The 20792-nt window shown below is 35.7% G+C and overlaps 1 protein-coding gene across 16 annotated transcripts in view; it reads right to left on the bottom strand.

Moving 5' to 3' along the window:
- Nucleotides 1–20792, bottom strand: part of LRRC4C (leucine rich repeat containing 4C) — a 1068826-nt gene that overhangs the window by 94826 nt on the left and 953208 nt on the right. For 4 of the 16 annotated variants that reach the window (XM_081062634.1, XM_081062626.1, XM_081062630.1 and 1 more), the window contains one exon: nucleotides 16315–16395. The exons of 11 other annotated variants lie outside the window; for them this stretch is intronic. The gene's annotated coding sequence lies outside the window, so the exon portion shown is untranslated. Of the gene's footprint in view, nucleotides 1–12992; nucleotides 13028–16314; nucleotides 16396–20792 lie in introns of all 16 variants that reach the window. One more of the 16 variants, XM_081062627.1, reaches the window with a different exon arrangement.

Below are 20792 nucleotides of genomic sequence, written 5' to 3'. Positions count from 1 at the left end.
AATGTAATTACCTTTCCAGGTCCTGTGTCCCAAAAGACTTGGAGCTACTTCATATAGAAAGTACATTTGAATTCATTTTGTTTCTCCATCATCTAGGAACAATGTGACACTAAATAGGCACTGAGTGAATTAATAAGGTATTCTGAACGGGGGTCATCAATAACACAGGAAGACTTATGAAATCGATTCATTTACTTTACTTCCATATCTCGTTAAGTTGCAACAGCCCCCAAAGGTTATAATGTTTATTTCTCATCATCTGCTGTCAGGAAGAAACCTACTCCAGACAGATGGAGGTCGATCCATTCTATTAAAATAAAATGAAGTTACCACAATAAATCTTATGAATCGGTGTATAGACCATAATTATTGACTAGAACTTAAAGTAATTCTAAAATATGAAGAAAATAAAAGTCATTGCGAAAATGTATCCCTATAAGTGCCTGTATAAAAACCATGAATTAGGCAGTTGAAGCTACATGAAACAAAGGTGTAAATCCATTATTTTTAGAGAAATAGACATAAACTATTCAAATACCTAAAACCTTTGCAATGAGCTAGCCTGAATTTGATTTGGGGGGGGAATAGAAGAGAGAAATAAGTATGGTTTCTTGAAGACTTTGAATTAATTGACTAAGCTGACTCTGGGGCCAATATAAAATTTAAAAAACAAACAAAAACATTTAACAAGGTAAGCTACAAGGAAGGTGGAATTTTCTTACAAAAATGAAGCTTCCAACACTGTAGTTTCTATTGTTCTCCATTTCATCTTTTTTCAAGAGCTTCTAGCCACCCGTAAGTGAGGTAATGGACGATAACATCTAAGAGTGTGATATCTGAGCAAAGTTACATAAGTATTCGAGGATATAGGTGTTCGAATTCATTATGTGAATATTTCCTCCTCCATCCCTCTGTCTGTGGTCTCTGGAGAATTGCCTTCTGCATAACAAACTCTAAACATGCATCTTAATCATTGCTGACATCTCTTTTTTAGATTTAGATTCAAAATAGTACACCTATAGCTGATTGTCTACTACAGATACATTATTAGCACTATGCCATGCAACGTTATCTGAATTACCTTATATAATTCTCCAAACTACATCATCTAGAAATTACCAGCTCAGTTTTGATCCAAAAGTACCCTGAGGCTGAGAGGAGTTCAGTGACTCACCACAAATCATGCAGTAAACAAGTGGAAGCTAAATTGGCTTGGGGATATAATCTCAAGTTACCTGATTCCAAGTCCAGAATCCATTCCATTATGCCTCAGACTACTATTCGACAGCACCAATTTTAGGCTGGATTAAGCTATGACAATAAATTCACTTTGGGATCTTTCTTTTGGCCTCTCCACGGAAAAAGCTCTATATACTTCCTGTGAGATATTTTCAACAAAGCCTCAATACGACCACAATAATACATGAAACCCTGCTCAGTTAAGAAAGGTGGTTGCTGCCTTGTCAAATTACATGGATTGTTGCCAGTAATATTTCCCTAGTATAGAGTCGGCTCTAAGACTATGCCCAATGGAATAACAAGTCATTTACAATCTTTCATATAACAGTAATAATCCTGCTGGTGGTTCAAAAAGGTTTCAGTCTAATCACAAGCCATTTCTCCTTAGTTCTTGGTAAGATTTCGTAGATTCTATATATAACATCTATAGTGAGGCCGTCTTGTATAATATAAACTGCAGTGGATCTAAGAAATCTGAGTTCTAGTTCGGTCTGTCTCTAATAAGCTCTGTGATTTGGGGAAAATTAATATCTGAACCTCAGTTTTTAAAGATGAAACATGAGAGGCCAGCCTAAATTCCCTTCCAGGATTAAACGTAGTTTCTCTCTCTCTCTCTCTCTCTCTCTCTCTCTCTCTCTCTCTCTCTCTCTCTCTCTCTCTCATTCATTTTGCATTTGAATAGTTACTTAAACCTCTGTTAGCTTGGCAGGTATTTATTTAAAATCAGGGAAATAGCAGTTCTCTGATTTTAGTCTTTAATCGCAGGACTGTGGAGGATTTTATTTTACATCATTCATTAATTAAATCTCAGATCTACCCCTCCTAAAAGGTGAGACCTCAAAGTCTGTTATTTTCTGCCATCACCCATCTGGTGCCATAACATGATATTAACTTGGGAACACAGTACACTGAGAACCTAGCAACTCACACGAAGTGTCCTCTCTGAAAAAGAGGCTGGCCCGGGGACATACTGTGCAAATGAACTGAATGGGGAAGTTGGAATAGAGAGGTATAATTTTTATGGTGGGAATCTCTGGCAGATGAAGTTGGCTTTAAAATTGAGTATAATTTAAATAAATGCTAAATCGATGATCTCTCCTCATCCCTCTCCCTCCCTCCCATGGTTTATTAGACTCTGTAAAACTCATCCTATATTTATCTCTCTCAATCTACGTAAGCAGGTAGAAGAAGACAATTTTGATGACTACAGTTTTTGGCCTGCTTATATCTCTAACTCTCTTTTCCCCCAAACTCAGCTTTTCTGCAAAGTTAGAATTAGGTCAATGAATTTACCACAGACACCACCTCGCCCCCAACTCCAAATATTTATGTACTTATGTGGTTTAAAAAGTTATAGAGATGAAGCACAAATTTACTTGTTTTATGGAAGGAGAGGAAGAAGAAGGAGAGGTGTAAAGTCATAGGTTAATAGGCCATTTGCAAGTTCTCACTGAGATGCAGGTTCACTGCCCAGCATTCCTGAGTCAATTATTCCTTGTTGAGAGCAGAGGGTTATTCCACTGTAGAAACAATGGGTGCTAAAAAGACAAGGGAAGAGTAAAGGAAAACTGAAAAAGAATCAAAGAAGTACTACAGAATAACACAGGTTTCTAACCATGGTTATGTGAAAAATAAGAAAACTGAAGTAGAATATGGATTTTTAATTAAAAAAAACAAAAAACAATTTGTTTAAAGCTATGCTGCAATAATGAAAAAGAATTACTCCTCTGGGTAGACCTGCTGCCTGAGAGGTAAAAAGCATGATGAGTTATATGTTACCCTATATAATCCAGAGAGCAATCTGCATGATAGATTTATGATTGTTGTTTTGCAAGAGAGAACTCAGGCTGAGAGAAAAGTGGTTGGTAGTAAGAAGAAGTGGCAGGATTCAAACTCGGGTCTTTCTAGCTTCAGAGTCCATATGCTCCTGCCTAATGCTCATTCTCTTTCCAATAACCTATACCTGTCTCAGTGCTCATCCTAATGCTCTCCCAAAGTAGAATCCTATTAACCACACTCAAGTAAGCAATACCAGGAAACCCATGATATTTACCAAGCAACCTGCAGTGTGAAACAAGGCCTTCTTCACGTGGGGCAAACTATAAGTGAATTTTCATCCCTGTATTTGTCCATGTGTATGTGACTTTCACACAGATTGACAAAACAAAAATGGACTATAGTTTGACTTCATTCCAAGAAAACTACAAAATGCACTGTGACTTGCAGCCCTTTCATAAGAATCTTACTTCAAAGTAAAGCAAATCCCTCACAGAGGAGGGGAGAAAACAGGTAATAAACTTTCCCTCCACTTCCATGCCGAAAGCTATGCTATATAAATCATCCTACATTCATCTGGTTTACAGAAAACTGAATAAATGCAACATAATGACTAGCCTTAATATTTTCCTAGGACGTTTCACCATGAATTATAAGCAACTGCTAACAATGATCTTTGCTTGTGTGGTGATGCTTACAAAACACCTTTTCAAATGTATCTCTTGTCTGCACTTGAGAGGTTTATGTTTGTGAATCACAAGCTTTACCTTTGGTCCAGTTTGTCCTTTTCCCATATTGTAAGTATGAAAACATATTGATGAAATTTGAAGTAAGTAAGTCCCATCGTTAGTGTTTCCCTTGACATTCTGGGAGATGATCTGCTTAGGGTGGCTGCACAAAATCTATTTGCTCAGCAAAGCTAATTTTAGCTGAGGACCAATGAATATGTATATAGCAATGACACCATCCTAGGCTATCGTGTCGGATCAGGATGTACAGACCAGAAAAAAGATGTGAAACATTAAGGCACATCAGAAGTTACTATTCTTTCAAAAAGGGAAGGAAAAATGGTCAGTAGGGAGCTCAAACAGAAAAATTCCATTTAGTTAAGAAATAGCTTCCCTACAACCAGACTGAGAAACAATGGCTTAAAACCCAGGGGAGAGGGGCAAAATAAAAGAAATAGCCAAAGCAAATTTTATCTTCTATTTTTCTACCTCTTTAAGGAATAATTGTCTTCTTTACTCATTCCTCCCTTCTAAGCAGTCTTTTCCTTTGTATCTATTACAATATTCCATTTGAAACCTCATGTATTAAAGACATACCTAAAATTTTCATTTTAACCTATAGTTAATATTAACCCCATACTACATATTTGCCAGGATATAAAACTATTTAAAAAGACATTAAAATTTAAAAAGAGCAAACTGCCATATTTCTTCTTTCAATGTCGTTCCCTTAGAAACTTAGAAACATCTTCCTGAATTTAGGGATTTAGATGCTCACTGATTTTTCTTTTTCAAAGATATCCTATAAGGAAAATTAAGAGGCACTACTTCCTCTGGACCTACTATGTTCCAGATAGTTTTGTACTTACACTTACAAATTAATAAATGATTCTTTAAAAGTGTGGACCAGCAGGAAATTTCACAATCATCTTGTGATATCTTTCACTATTATGATGTCAATCATTTCTTTTCAGTGACTAATATCAAAGAATAATGTACTTCTCCACAAACATGAACTTCATTGTGAATCTCCCATCCATTGCCTGAGCAGTCAGACATTGGAAAAGGACTCTAAGATTCATAGCTGGCAATGATCTAGGAAGCATAAAACATCAGTGATCGGAGGGAAAGGTAAATTCAGCAAGTACATTAATGTGAAGATGTATATGAAGATGTTTTTGAAGTTCATAGGTCAACAGAATTTAAAATTACTTTTCCATATGAAAGAGATATATTTCCCACTCACAAAAATACAGACAACATAGTGATAGAACTTAATAACCAAGTCACTGACTTACTTTTCTGAGCTTTCTTTCAATTGCTGCTGCTTAGCAAGTTTAAAATTCTACTAATTTGGGGTATACAGGCTATGTGTATTTACATACCTAGAAGGAAGAGGAAGAAAATTGGCAGGGCTGGAGGAGGTCCGATGACCAATTACCTGTGGGTTATAGGCAGGCCCGGAACATGGATGGGATGTGAAGACTTTAGTTGGGGTGATTTTGTGGCTGACGATACCTTTAACTGGGACTAGACATAGAGGAGACTTGATTTTTGTGAGAGAAACGGACATAATGAATTTGTTTAAAACAGAATGAATTTGAGATATCTACAGAAGATCTACCTACAGATTGCCAAAAGTCAGATGGAAATGTGATTCCGACATAACAGAAATGGATAATGATGACCAATACCACATTTCCCCCAAAATAAGACCTAGCCAGACAATTAGCTCTAATGCATCTTTTGGAGTGAAAATTAATATAAGACCCTTATTTTACTATAAGTAAAATAAGACCAGGTCTAATATAATACAATATATGATTATAACATAATATAATATAAAATAATATAATATAATATAATATAATATAATATAATATAATATAATATAAGACTGGGTCTTATATTAATTTTTGCTCCAAAAGATGCATTAGAGCTGATTATCTGGCTAGGTCTTATTTTTGGGGAAACACAGTAATCATTTGGATGTCTTCAGGATGTAGGGGTAGATAAAGACAAGGAGGTGAATAAAAATACTTAGAAAACAAATGCTCGTTTAAGTCTCCTCTATCTAATTTCTATTCCTTTCTATTTGGATTAATGATAGACAAATATGTACATAATCAATAACCAAGTGTCATCTAGGAGAGTGGAATGCCTTCTTATTTGAAAGGATGGGTTGCATATTGTCTACACCATTGTATTGCAGTTATTTGCTTCTATGTTTGTTTCCCTACCAGCCAGTAAGATTCTTAAGGGCAGGTTATAGTGGTTGACACAAAGTAGAGACCCAGTAAATATTTGTTTAAATAACTAATAAAGGAATAAATGAGTAAATGAGAGAAAGCAGGACATAGAAACTACACTAGAATCTCAACTCATGAAGTCATATCTTCAGGACTAACATTCAACATGTGATTGATGGTAACTTCCCAGGACAGAAATAATCTAAAAAATCAAAACTAATCTAATTTTACCAAAAGTGTATGTAAGGCTATATGTCATTTTGAATATCACTACATAATCATTTTTATTATAATAATCGATAGCTAATATAGTGTACGTATGTGCAAATATATACCTTTCATCTGTGTATATAATCTAACATCAAATTACCAACATATGTAAGTTTATAATAAACCATATAGCCAATTTAAGATAATAAAATTATATTTAAATTACATATCCCTATTTAAATTTCATTAAATATTTATTATATGTTAGTTGCTAAATCAACTGTCTAAATGATTTCATAAAAATTATATTAGTCACCCAATGAGAAAGCAATTATTACACCTAATTTGGATAAATATTTTAGAAATAGACATGCATAGATCTTTGAACAGGTATTTTAGATTTTCAAAATAGAATGTCCAGTTTTCTAAATATAACATTCAAGGCCCTACACAATCGGCCTGTGTGTATATACACATACATACTTAATATGCACACAGCTCATATTTCACATATTTTGGCACATATTTTGCACACATAACGTATGTAACTTTCTCCTTATTTAAACTTTAAAGTTCTGTATTTTTTTATCAAGACACTATTGGTTAAAAATGAGAACTGAGGAATCAACATTTTTATATCTCTCTTATAATGTAAAGAGCAAAATGGAAGACCACTTCTACTCAATTTCAACTTTCTCCCTAAGATGGGACTAATGAAATTTTCTATTATGATCATGGCTTCCTGAGGTACAAATTCCCTACTGACCACAAATAAGGTACATCAATTTAGACCAGAGTCCTGAAGGGACAGTGAAGGTAAAAAAAATCATTTACGAGGAAAATTTGCTGATTAAATGAAATAATAGTTTTCAACTATTTCACAAATACAATTTCATTTGCATTATTGCTCTGCATTTATATCTTTGCTTTTTTGGAAATTGATTATTCACAAACTGTTATCCTTTGGAATGTGGCCAGGAACAAAATAGTAGATACAAGCCAAACAATCCAAAATACATCTTTCTAAGTCCATAAACTAAATATCGGCCCTGCTCTTACAGGAGAGCTTTTAGGTCTTATTCCTCAGACACTGTTTACTTCTATTAGAGACACAATTTGGACAGCTTTCATCTTGCCTGGACCACTGCAGTAGCCTTCTAACTGGTATCCCTGCCTCCATTCTTACCTACTTTCAATATACTCTTCACATGAAAATCTATCATATTAACAACAAGCTTAAACTTTCCAGTGGCTTACCACTGTCTATAAAGTCAATCTTCCGCATGGTTTAGAAGACCATATACAACCAAGCCCTTGGCTATCTTTGAAGATGCCTCAGTGCTACCATAAACCTGGATTTGGCTTTTGGTCTCTAGCCACACTAGGCTTTTAAAAATCCCTTTATTTAATGCCATGCCCTGTCCAGAATCAGGACCTCTACCCATGCTGTTGCGTCTGCTTGTAATGCTTGTTCTTTTTGACTTGCTAATATCCACTCACTTTTCAGGTTGCCACTAACTGATCACTTCCCATGAAGGCCTGTCTTACAACTATATTAGAGGTTTTGTCTCTATGTACATCAACCTATACTTCTCAGTCATAGCATAGGTCACATTTGAACTAAAGGATTATTTCACTGGCATTGACGTCTTCATTGTGTACCTGTGTTAAACAGTAAGCTTCAAGCTGTGTTGTTTTGGTCACTAAAACAACCTATTGCATAGTATGCACAATAAATGTTGATCAACTTATCAAATGCATATATATTTTTTAATAAGCAAGGTAAAGACTATAAGAGTCATACTGCTGATATTTTGTAAGGAAGGAAAAACAATACATATTATTTTAAAGGAGACAAATAATAAAACAGTCCAGCATCTGAAAGTAAGAAAAATCTTTATACTTCAACAATTTTTAAAACTTCATGTATTATAATCCAGTGCAAGAAACTATGATGACAAAGACCTTGAGTTAACAATGAAATGTAAAAGAGAACTTAGTACTCATTTTTAAGTAATCAAGGGATTTTTAAACAGAATGTTAGAGTTTTTCCCATTACTCTAATTTTAAATAAAATGAAGCTCTGATATTTTAAGAGGTAAAGTTCAGTTACTTAGAAAATTAATGTATGTTATGCCTCTCTAACCATATTAAGCAAATAATAAAAGCTAACAACTGTTGAGGTCTAAGTGATAGACACTGTCCTAAGCACTGTACATTTATACTCTCATCTAAGCCTCACAGAAACTCCAGAAGATACTTACATTACTCCCCTTACTCATCTAATAGATGAGGGAACTGAGGCACAGAGAGTTCTAAGACACTTGCTCAAGGTTATACAGTTAAAAAGTAGAGGAAACAAGGTTTGAAATACAGCTGTCTGATCTGGAAGCAGCTTTCTTTTTTAACACACGCTTAACAGCAGTCTTTGAGGGTCTCAAAGGACAAGAATAATTCTGTTTCACCACCGTTTATCAGGTAAAACAGTCATTTATGAATGCCAGGGACTATGCTAAATCACTCTGTATACATTCGTTTAATCTTCAGAACAACCTGGTAGGGTAAGTATTATCATTATTTCAAATTTATACATAATTACATTGAGACTTAGAGAGCTGAAAGGCTCAAAGTCAAGCAACAAAGCCATAACTGAATCCCAGATCTGTTGATTCCAAAGATTGAGTTCTTAATTACACAATTTTTCTTACCTAATACGAGAAAACTCTTGGACACAAGATCAGTCTTGACATAATACACATTTTTGTCTGGATAATGCTTGGGGCTGCCCAATGCATTGTAGGATGCGCCTAGTCATGACAACAAAAATGTATCCAGACTTGGCCAAATGTTCCCTGGGTAGGGAGGCAAAATTGTTTCTCATTGAGAACGACTACACTAGAGAGTGGATTTTTCCTCCGAATTCTTCTGGATAAAAATGGAAAATAGTTCTACTGCTTAATCTCTATTTCCAAACTGTGTCTGCTACTGTATGTTTTAAAAATATACTTTCTTTATGTAAGTTAAAATGCACAGTTTAGGCTGAAGCTCGCTTGGAGTATATTCCGAGTTTACAGATTATTCACACATTCAGAAGCTATCCAAGAACCTTGTAGCAGGACACAAGTTGGCTAACTTTAAATAGGTCAGACAGACACTTTCTGGTCATGTGACACTGGGCGATTTATTTAATCTCTCTAAGCCCGTTGTTAGAGTGGGGCTAATAATAGTGCCTTCCTCTCATAAATATATAGACTAAATGAAAAGATCCTTGTAAAACATTAAGCCCAAAACTTGGATCATAATGAATGCCCAATTAATGTTCATGATTATATTATTATTATTATTATTATTATTATTATTATTATAACTTGTATTATTTTCATCGTTTTCCTTTCTAGTTTATTTTCAAAATCTCAGAAGCCATCATATTCCCTCTCTACATTCACTGAAAATATTTACTTAGAGGTCATGACATATGTCAAAATGTCAAAGCAAATCCATTACATGGGTATAACTTAAAGTCAATGGAAGTCGAAATTCACGGCACAGGGATCGATTGCTGAGAGGAAACATTTTACGGTGAAAGTCCAAATACTTAGGTCTCTGGATAAGGCACATTATGGTTATAAATAAGACAGAAATAGTGAAAATTGTTTTCGTTCTAAGAAAAACTTGCTCAAAGGAATAGATTTTGTGTTTTTGTACTCCTTACACATCAACATGACACTATTTTTTTTTCAACTCTTGACTGATTATTTTTTAAGTAAAACTTTTAACAAAAATATATGTACCAAAGGCACGAACAAAAATATGTAGACTCTCTAGCAACATGTTATCTTCTACCCACCTCCATGGATCTGTTTGTGCTTTGAAGCCTAAACATACTTGCATGGCATTTAGTTAGTTCGTTAGTTTTCATTTTTATTTTTCCACAAGGTATAGATCTCTCCAATTGCATATGCTTTGCTGTTTGCATGGTTGATGCCAAAAAACTGTTTTGGTATTTGACCATGGAAGTCAGACATGATGGGACATTTATAAGGAACAACACAGAAAGTGCCCAACGCAGAAAGAAGCTTTGCCTGCCCTTCATGGCTTGCAGTGGGCAAGGACACTTTTCCCCTTCTGTGGAACAATGGCTGCCACAAGGCCACTGGTTTCAGAAAAAAATTCTAAGACCCCAGCTTAGTTGTTAAAAACATTTTGGCCTCTGTTTGAGAAAACTAAGCAGACAGCATAAACCGAAGAGAACACAAGAAATTTTAAAATCTCACATCACTTTTTTTCAGATGAAAAAGGAATTCTCTAAACAGAACAGCAGTTGCTGGCTTAAGGAGTTATAAGCTCTGCCAAATTGTTATATAGCCCTACATACTCCCCTGTAATTATTATTTTTCTCATATAGCAGCATAGCTCGCAGGGGAGATAACTTTAACGATTTAATCTTTGTTCTCCCCAGAACGTGTGATACATCAACAGCACTCAGCAGAATCTGTTAATTCTTTCTTTCATAAGCATAGAGAAGACTATATCCTCCTTCCACAGTCTTCAGAGTTAGGTGGGGCCATGTGATTTCTGAGACAGAAGCAGACTGGCCCACTGACACATCACTTGAGAGGGAGCTGCCCTGAAGAACAGCACTGCTTGGCCCACAGAAGACTTTGCATGTGCAGACAACTAACCTTTGTTGTTTTATTGCACTGAGATTTCAGAGTTGATCCGTTATCATAGTGTAGTTTAGACAATCCTGAGTACTACAGCTCCTAACACAGTTTCTAGCATGTAGTAAGTGTTTAACATGTAGCTCTTTAAAGAAGAAACGAGCAGAGCTGAGGACACCACTTACCGTGTTTCCCCAAAAATAAGACCTAGACAGACCATCAGCTCTAATGTGTCTTTTGGAGCAAAAATTAATATAAGATCCGGTCTTATTTTACTATAATATAAGACTGGGTCTTATATAATATAAGACTGGGACTTGTAATATAACATAATATCATATAACATAATATAATACCGGATCTTATATAATATAAGACAGGGTCTTATATTAATTTTTGCTCCAAAAGACACATTAGAGCTGATGGTCCGGCTAGGTCTTATTTTCAGGGAAACAGGGTACTAGTATTAGCTAAGTCTAGATATGGGTTATAAAGGAAAAAGCACGGTTATCTTGACTTATCTAAAAAAGAAATCAAGTTCTGTATATTAAGCATGTATAGACTATATATTGACCTGGTAAACACCTCAGGGACTAACCAGCATGATTCTATATTGCTGACTAAGGAACAGACAGGTCATATTCCTGTAAAAATGTTATTAACACTATAAAGCAGTCCATATATGTTAGATTCAACTTGAATGAAGTGAGTAATCTGGTTGAAAGGGCGTGGATCTGTAACTTTTATTAAACTCCCATTCCTTTTCCGCCTTTTATTGAAATTGCTTATCTTGGCATAGTTCAAGCTACTATGTGTAAAAGAAAGAGCAGCACTTTATGTGCAGCCACCACCATCCGCTGTTTTCAGCCTGGTAGTAGAGCCCAGTCAGAGATCCAGATTTTCCCACCTCAGCTCTGCTGGTGGGCACCTGCAAGAGTTTGATCTCTAGTTGCAATCTCCCCTATTCTTTATTTGCTCCATGGTAAAGTAATCCCAATGATGTCCCTAACACAAAGTCATGGCAAGGATTCAGCAGCATGATATACGAAAGGTTAGACAATTAAGTTCGCCAACTTTCCACTGTGTAAGTGCACAGTGGAAAGTTGGCGAACTTAATTGTCCGACCTCATATATAAAGAACCTACTGTTTGCTATGCGTTGGTACCCAATAAGTGCTGGTTTCATTTCCTCATCCCCTTTCTCTTAATCTCACATCTCTCTCCTCAAGCCTCCCCATATTTTTTTCAATGTCTTTTATTTTTTTGTCCCTTAACCTGAAAAAACAAAGGGGGTGAATGCTAGATAATCATCAAAACACCACTCAGTATGAAATACCTATGCCCTGGAACATTGATTATTAACTGGAATTTGGAGTTCACAGCTGGCTACAAGAATTAAAAAGACACTATCCAATATCGCCAAAATTCGAGCATGAGAAGGAGAGGAGGAAGCTAAAGGCGAATAAGCAATGGCCAAACAAATGACAAAGGACACCAAGCAATCTGTAAACAGCCACAACTGAATGGGGTTTAAAAAAAAAATGAGTCTCAAAGAGTGGCTGTTGTCTATAATTCCCTGGATTTTCGTTCATTCAGATAAAACAAATTCGGCACAGGTAATACATCTCTGCGGTCAGTGGATTATAAAAGGGTTTGGAGTTTATGTAGCAGAATAAGCGTCCCATTGTTTATCTGTGCTCTTAAGAATTCTCTTCCAAGGGTGGGCAATACATGAGATGGACTGGCAATTTCAAATATTTCCCTGTGCCTGTAAGCCAGTCTTAGCCAATTCAGTCAATATCCAGTAAAAGCAACAAACAAAGACCTCATAATGTAATTCATCAGGTGAGCACAGCTCTACCCACTATTTCTTGATGTGTTCCTGATTACCCTTAAATTTTGAATTTACTTCATCTCTGGACTTTGACCCCGATCTTGCCCTTGAGTAATGTCCTTGGATAATGCCTAATGCCCTTTGGTTGTCCTCATTTCTGTCTACAGTTGATAATTAGACTGCATCGACTACAGTTGAGTAGTACCAGATAATGTGCCAGCCCCCATCCTGCCCAGGCAACTGCACCAGCCAGGGTGATTAGCAATCACATAAGTTAGAGAAATAAATAATCTTACCACATCTGCGTGCCCGAGTTGCAAAGAGGGAGTGCCTAAGGAGTAAATGAGTTAGTGTGAAAATACATTTTTAAGGCAATTCTGAATCTTTTCTCTCTCTCCCCTCCCTGCTTCATGTACCTTCTGAAGTGCTGCATTCCATATACCAAAAGGAAGTATTCATATAAAAGGTGAATCTTTTCTCTTGCTCATTCCAGGGAATTAAGTCTAATGAGGAAAATCAAGTTTGAGAGAAGTTCTAGAAGCTAAAACACCACCCGGATAAGGCCTCCTTACCTCCAACTATCCCACACAAACGCTAAGTGCTAGCCCGAATTCCAAAGAATATTTTCATCTCAGCACTGTTGCATGAATTACACTAATCTGTGTCTCTTTGCTCTTGCTCTCCTTTGTATAACTACAATATGACAAAGATTTTGCCTCAAGCTGTCCTCCGGCCTCCACGTGCAAATGACGATACTCCAAATTCTTCCCTCCTTCGTGATTTCTCCCTAACTCCCTCCCCAGCAGAACAGATTTCTATTTCTTTCAGATATCTAACATGTTATTCCAGATCTAGTATATTTTTAAGCTCAAACTACCTTGAATTTGGTTATTATGTCTGTATCCTCCAAAAGCACTGAGAATACTTTAAAACCCACTTTTATGATCATTTTGTCCCTCCCAGTACCTACTCTACTACTTTGTAACCTAGTACATACCAAATGTGTGTTGAATTGAATTTAAAAATATTTTTAAAAGGAAAACATCTTATATGGTTTCTTCCTGTTCATATTTATCATATTAGGGAAGTGAGTGATCCAAGTTCATGTAAATATGCCGTGTGCCAAGGAAAAGGAGTTAAGACAAACAATCACATATTTAAAAGTCTCAGGGCAAGGTTCAAAGACCTCTACTAGCTAAGACCTAGAAAAGGAACAAGAAACAACTCAACTGCCATTGAAATGTGTTGGTTCCCTAGGTCTTGTTTATTTTTAATTCTATTGTATAATATATAAACCTCTATCCTGCTGCTATCTTTCAGCCAGAAAAGCCAGGCAATAGCCAATAGAAGTAGAACGCTTTCTCAATACTTACTAATAAAACCAGAAAATGCAGAAATCTCTTTCATTATGTAACTAGGGTGGGGATTATTAACCAAGCTGGATGGTATTCTCTCGATATATGAATCCCAACAAATATGTGAACAAACTGATTCCTTTGCTGGTAAGATACTTAGTTGACTTTTGGTTACACCTGTTAATCTCAGGACCTAAAACCTTATACATAAAGTTTTGGAGACCAGCAGCATCAGCAGTATCTGGGAGATTTTTGGAAATACAGATTCTTAGACCTCAACCCAGACCCACTTAATCAGAATTTGCATTTTAACAATATCCCCAAGAGACTCAAATGTTCATAACATTTTAAGAAGCATGGGTATTAAATATCCTAGCAGTAATACTTCATTTGCACCTTGGTCATCTCTTTGCTCCAAGCCATGGTTTTATTGGAAAACTAAAGTACTGTATTTGCCTCTCCTGTCTACCCCTTCTGTTCTCTATAAGCCTACCAGTTGCTTTAATATGCAATATAAAAAGATTCTTGTTATGCTTTAGATTGTACACACTTCTTTCATACGCATTATCTCATTTGATTCTTCTGCTATCCTTACAAACATCACCACATAGAAGTTGTCAGATGTCACCTAGGTAATAAATGTCTGAGAATCTGCATTCCCAATGGTATCGAGATGCTTCCTCATGCAAACAATGAAAAGGCTGCCCCCTGTAACCAATGAACTCTCCATACTCGAATTCTCTACATTATAAATTGAACTTCAAAAAATAAATTAATTAATTAATTAACATATTTAACAGGGAAAAAATAGATAGTAATGTACCTGTAAGACAGAGTTTGAAAAGACTAGAAAGATTTGCATTTGATGAGTTTAAGGGAAACAGACCAAAAAAAAAAAAAAAAAGGGGGGGGGATATTAAGTTCCTTGCCCCTCCTATACACCCAAAATGTCCATGGAGACAATAACTTGAGACTTGAAGTGTAATTTAATTTGGAATCTGTTGCCCTTACCACTCCCATAACACAAGCTTACCCCTCAACAGAGACACTAAATATGCACACTCTTGATCGTAGCTTTTATGCTGCAAAATGGATTTGCTGTAAGTTTGTCTAAAAGGTGTCTGTTGAAGAAATGAGAGAAAAAAAAGTGCCAGTTGTTGTTTAGAAAAAATGGGGTTTTCAATTAACGAAAACCCACTTGAGCAATTCTGTCCTGTACAGCGGGACATCTGTAACGTTCTTTTCATTCATGAGACCCAAACTTCTCAGCAATGCGGAGAACATAAAGCAATAAGCAATAAAGAGACATTTCCTATCATTTCATTCAGAAGTTGTTCATAGTGTTAGGACACAGTACAATAAATTATCAACCATACTGAAAAATCAGGTGCATTTTCAAAAGTTTTAATCTAAATCTCTGCCATATACAAAGTAAATATCTGTACACAATGCAAAATTCTTAACTAAAAGTTTAGTTTCCATCAAAATGTTTGAAAACTATTATTTACGAAGTCTGACAAGTTCTAGAACTCATCCTAGAAAAAGTGCTACATACTTCATTACTGAATATCACTATGGTCACCTTTAAAGTACTCCCCTTGGGAAGCTATGCACCAACACCAGCACCTAGTCCACCCTTCAAAGCAATTTTGGAACTCTTTTTTTGGAATGGCCATCAGAGCTGTCATCGTATTTCCCTTCATATTCTGAATGTCATCAAAATGTCTTCCTTTCAATAGTTCCTTTATCTTCAGGTAAAGAAAGAAGTCATTGGGGGCCAGATCAGGTGAGCAGGGAGGGTGTTCCAATACAGTTATTTGTTTACTGGCTAAAAACTCCCTCACAGGCAGTGCCGTGTGAGCTGGTGCATTGCCGTGATGTAAGAGCCATGAATTGTTGGTGAAAAGTTCAGGTCATCTAACTTTTTCATGCAGCCTTCTCAGCATGTCCAAATAGTAAACTTGGTTAACTGTTTGTCCAGTTGGTACAAATTTATAATGAATAATCCCTCTAATATCAAAATAGATTAGCAACATTGTTGCAACAAGTTCACAAACTTAATTGTCTGACCTCATAAGTGTATAAAAGTATCATTTTTATAAAAGCCTCTTAATGATTGCAGAATGGAAATCACACTAGAAGCCAGGAGTCTAAAATAAAATATCACATAGGTAGACTACCACAGTAGGAATGAAGTTTAGAGAGCCCTCATTTCCATTTTAGATATTTGGAAACAGGAGCCCATAGAGGCCATACAACTTACCAAAAGATCCACTGTTGTCTGTCACTGACTAGCTGAGTAACTCTGGGCAAGTCCCCTCTCTCTCAGCCTCAGTTTCATGATCTGCAAAATGAGGTGATTGAACTAGATGATGCAATACTCCATACAGCCCGAAAATGCCATTATCCTGCCATACTTGAAGCCACATCCTAGAACTTTCCCCCTCTAAAAACAACATACAAGAAGATGAAATGTTATTTAGATGGCACTTGGCACTCCTGGTGTTCCAACTTGTTGATACTGTATCTCAGATTGGGGCTTCAGAATTGCATAGGTAGCTGGAGCCCACCCCAGACAAGCAAACCAGGAGAGAACGGCTGTTGGGACACTATGCCTGAGAAGTGTTGCAACTAAAAATCAGTGCCAAGCGATGGTAAATTTCCTCCCTCTTCTGAGCATCTGGTGACTTCCTCTATCTGGACTCTGCCTCAGGGACTTCTCCTCAAGGTTCACTGGAGCCCTGGGCGTCCAGCCCTTGATCTAACCCCAGACAAAATGCATTTCCTCTTAGAAGACTCCCGGTCTGGACAAGACATTCAAAATAAACGTCAAAAGCGTCTCCAGGCTCCAGGAAGCTGACTGTTTTAGCTACTTTTTAAATGAGCTGTCTGGCCTGTCTGTATTGAAACTTTTATATATTGTTACAATTTTATTAAGTTAATAAACAAAGACTTGGTATGTTTATTAAAAAAGGAGGCCTCAGCCTTTGAATGCAGGACCTGCCATGGTCATTGTTCATGCTTTTACTACATGTATTTATTTTCCATTCCTCACGCTTATGTAGAGGAGTATCTTTGAAATGGCTTCTATTTATTTTTCTCTTTTTCTTCTTTTCAGTGTTACTATTTTCTAATCAGAAAGTTAGACAATAGTATAGGTTTTTAAAAGAATTTTTAAATATATGACTCAACGAGGCATAAAGTCTGTATCAATTACATCAAACATTAAACCAGAATTTAATTGATTGGGCTCATTTTAATGATATACGCAAGTAAACCTGAAACATTTTGTTCTGTTAGATATATTTAAGGAAAGCTAGTATCTATATCTAAATAATTGTATACAAAATATGATGAACCAGAAGGGGAATAATTCTACAATGTCCAATCAACTAAATCAAAATTGTCCATAGTATCATGACTATTATCATCTATTATTTATGGGGTGCTTATTATGTGTAAGGCACTCTCCTTATCACTTTATACATTTACATCATGTTTAACCCCAGAGACACTCTGCAATGTTAACCCTAAAAGAAGAAACCGGAAGATAGAATGGAGCCAAATCATGGCCTCAAAGAAGGATTAGCTTGTTGAAAAAAGAAAAAGAATGATCATAAGTTTTTTTTTAATTGGTTGGCTATATTAAGCTAAACCGAGAGTGGAAGGACAGGGAAACCAAGTTGGTCTCAACTCCCACCTACAGGAATGAAGCAGCAGATATTATCTGACTATAGGGAGTGTGTTTATTGCTGAAGGTACTCAGCAACAGGGTTCTGTGATCAGCTCTCAGGGCTGCCACAGAAAGGGATTCCGGCAACGGATGAAAGTACTGGAGAAACTCTACGGATCTTCTAGCCCTGGAATTGTGGACAAAAGTAATACTGTGAACATTGAGTGTACAGCTATACAAATAGATGAATCAACCAATTCACAGATGAACAATCTTAGAGAAAAGTATACTTGTGTGTGTCTCTTCTAGCACTCATTATATTCTACCTTGTGTGAAATGTATGTGTGTCCTTTTACTTTCATCCCTATTAGATTACAAATTCATTGAATCTTGATTCACCACATACTATTAACCTTGGGAAAGGTGCTCATTTTCCTTTCCTATTGTAATGCAACCTGTCACAAAGCCTTATCATAAGGAATACATTAGATTGTATATTTAAAGGATTTAATCCAGTGTGTTGCATTAGTAAGCAACAAATAAAATTAGAGTTCTTAATTATATTCTTATTATTACTACTACTGCTATTATTTACTACCATTATTATTGTGATTAAAACTAGCTAAAGATGAATGCCTCATGCTCAGTTCCTTTGATTTTAGAGTCTAATAAACCCCCAATCAATAGGTATTTTTATATTCCAATAGATAAATCAAAGCAGCAACATTTTATCTTCCAACCTGCCAACCTAAATTGTCTGGGGAGAGGGAAACAATCCCAAACCCCCTTCCATGAATTGCTTCATCGAAAAAGCAATTCAATAACATGTTTTCAGCATGTGGTTTTCTTAACTAAAAAGAGAATATGGAGTGAGGAAAAGAGAAAGCAATGATATATTTTATTCCAGTATGTTAAAAAAATTATGATTCTTTGAAGCTCATTGCATGCATGACAAATGAACATACATTTCTTTCTGTAGTGAAAGAACTGTTATATGCCTTTGCAATTAATTAATACTGTCTCCAATATTCCTATGAAATCGATGTCAAATTTATTTGAGTGGGGCTTCTGGAATAGCAGACTCTTGTCCATTTCTTGTATGGTAATGTAATAATAGCAAGATGAATTTTAAATAGTACATATGCAAACTGGTTTGAGAAAGACAAAATTCCACACTGTAATTTATATCAATATGTTTCAAACGATGTTAGCAGTGGAGCTCCTTTTTAAAAGAACATTTTAGATCCAAAATAAGCAAAGGCACTTTAATCATTGGCTAAGAAACTACCTCATCCTTCATCCTATAAATCAAAATACCTGATATTATTGGTGAGAAAACTGAGTCCCCAAAATGAGAAGGGATTTGACCATGTCTCACAACTACTTAATGGCAAAAGTTAGAATTCATGACTCGTTTATTCATTCAGCTCATATTTATTGAGAACCCTCCATGTTTTCATTCTGTACTTGGCTTCCTATACATAGCATGCTTATTTTTAAAATTCATGCAATTGCTATTTGACAACTATTCATTTGATATCTATTAAGTGCAGGGACTGTGTTCGGGACAGTGTGCTAAGGTTAATATACGTTAAGAGTTGCTATCTGCCACAACCATTTTAAAAGCTAGTTGGGAATGTACCAAGTGTATAAATAATTATAGTTTGACAGAATGGTTAATACCATTAGAAAGCAAGGGAATTTGACAAGAGTAAATTTAATGATTTCCTAACCATATTAAAAAAAATATCTGTATCTACTAACCAATCATCAAATCTGAATTCATCATGTACCATGTGCCAAGAAGTGGGGTGTGATTATAAAAAATAATCCAAGAACAGCTAGAAGTTTATAATCTAGTTAAGTAGCTGGCTGAGATGTACAAACAAGAAATGTGTTTCTAAAAATCAGGATAATATTTAAGTGCTTAGTATAATGCAGCAATTTATATGTTAGAGAGATTCTTAAAAAAGAAAGCTCAATGTGGACTGAGTATCTGAGTAGGCATCAAGGAAAGGTAAAATATGACCTTGAAGTTATTTATTATTCTCATTTATATTACACTAGAGACATTGGAGTTGCCAATGCACCTAACACATACTTATTGGACTTACTACTTTTTCTCATTAATAGCTTATGAACGACTAGCCAACATTGTATTATAATATCAATGGTACCTTAAAGAATCATTTAGCAGTTGAGCAGTTTATTCTTCAGCTACTTTGTAACTTTTGTTGTGACATTCCTGATTCTTCACCTGTTAATCCATTAAGCTTTTCAGAACTGACCAGATATTCATCAATCTTGGCATGTCCTGAAACCACCGAAGAAGGGTATTCCATAATTCCCTTACTGAATTCTCACCTAAGTTGAAGTTCCCTCTCCCTCCTCTGAACAATATAATGAACAGTACATTTCACTTGAAAAAACCTCTTAATTTTTCAACCTGTCATTTACATAGAGGACTATATTATTAACAAATGATTTTTTTCTCATTGATATTAGCAGCTCAAGGCAAAAAGAAGCATAGCTTGTACCTAAATATAGTTTTTTACCAAAGAGGTATGTAATAAATAGCCACTATTGTAATTTGATTGCAATGGAAAGACCCACATGTGTTACAGGTATACTAGTCAATGAGTAGGTATTGACAGCCTATGACTTATTATTTCTGATGCTTCATTTATTTAATCCTCAACGCCTACGAGAAAAAAGAAAGAAAGAAAAGGAATGAAAAGTACAGCATCTAACATTAGAAGGATGCCCATATTGTACTCCCATCTTGGACTGGGGTATCAGTTTAGTCAGTCTTCTATCTATCCATATGTAACCCAGTGGAATTGGCTGAGATGCTGCACTCTATTCATTCTTTCAGATCTTTAATTATTACACAAGCCAACTAGGAACACGGAAAATAAGAAAATTACATTGATTTTGTTTGGACTGTGTAATAGCCATAAGGCGGTGGAGTTAGGTAGAGTATTCTTTAGTGTAGTTGCTCCAAATTTTCAGTTTTTGTTTACTACCTCCCAGTGAGAAATCCATTATGCAGTGCAACAGCTCTTTCT

This window comes from Rhinolophus hipposideros (genome assembly GCF_964194185.1).
Source record: "Rhinolophus hipposideros genome assembly, chromosome: 10".
NCBI lineage: Eukaryota > Metazoa > Chordata > Mammalia > Chiroptera > Rhinolophidae > Rhinolophus > Rhinolophus hipposideros.
This window is presented reverse-complemented; position numbering and strand designations above follow the sequence as displayed.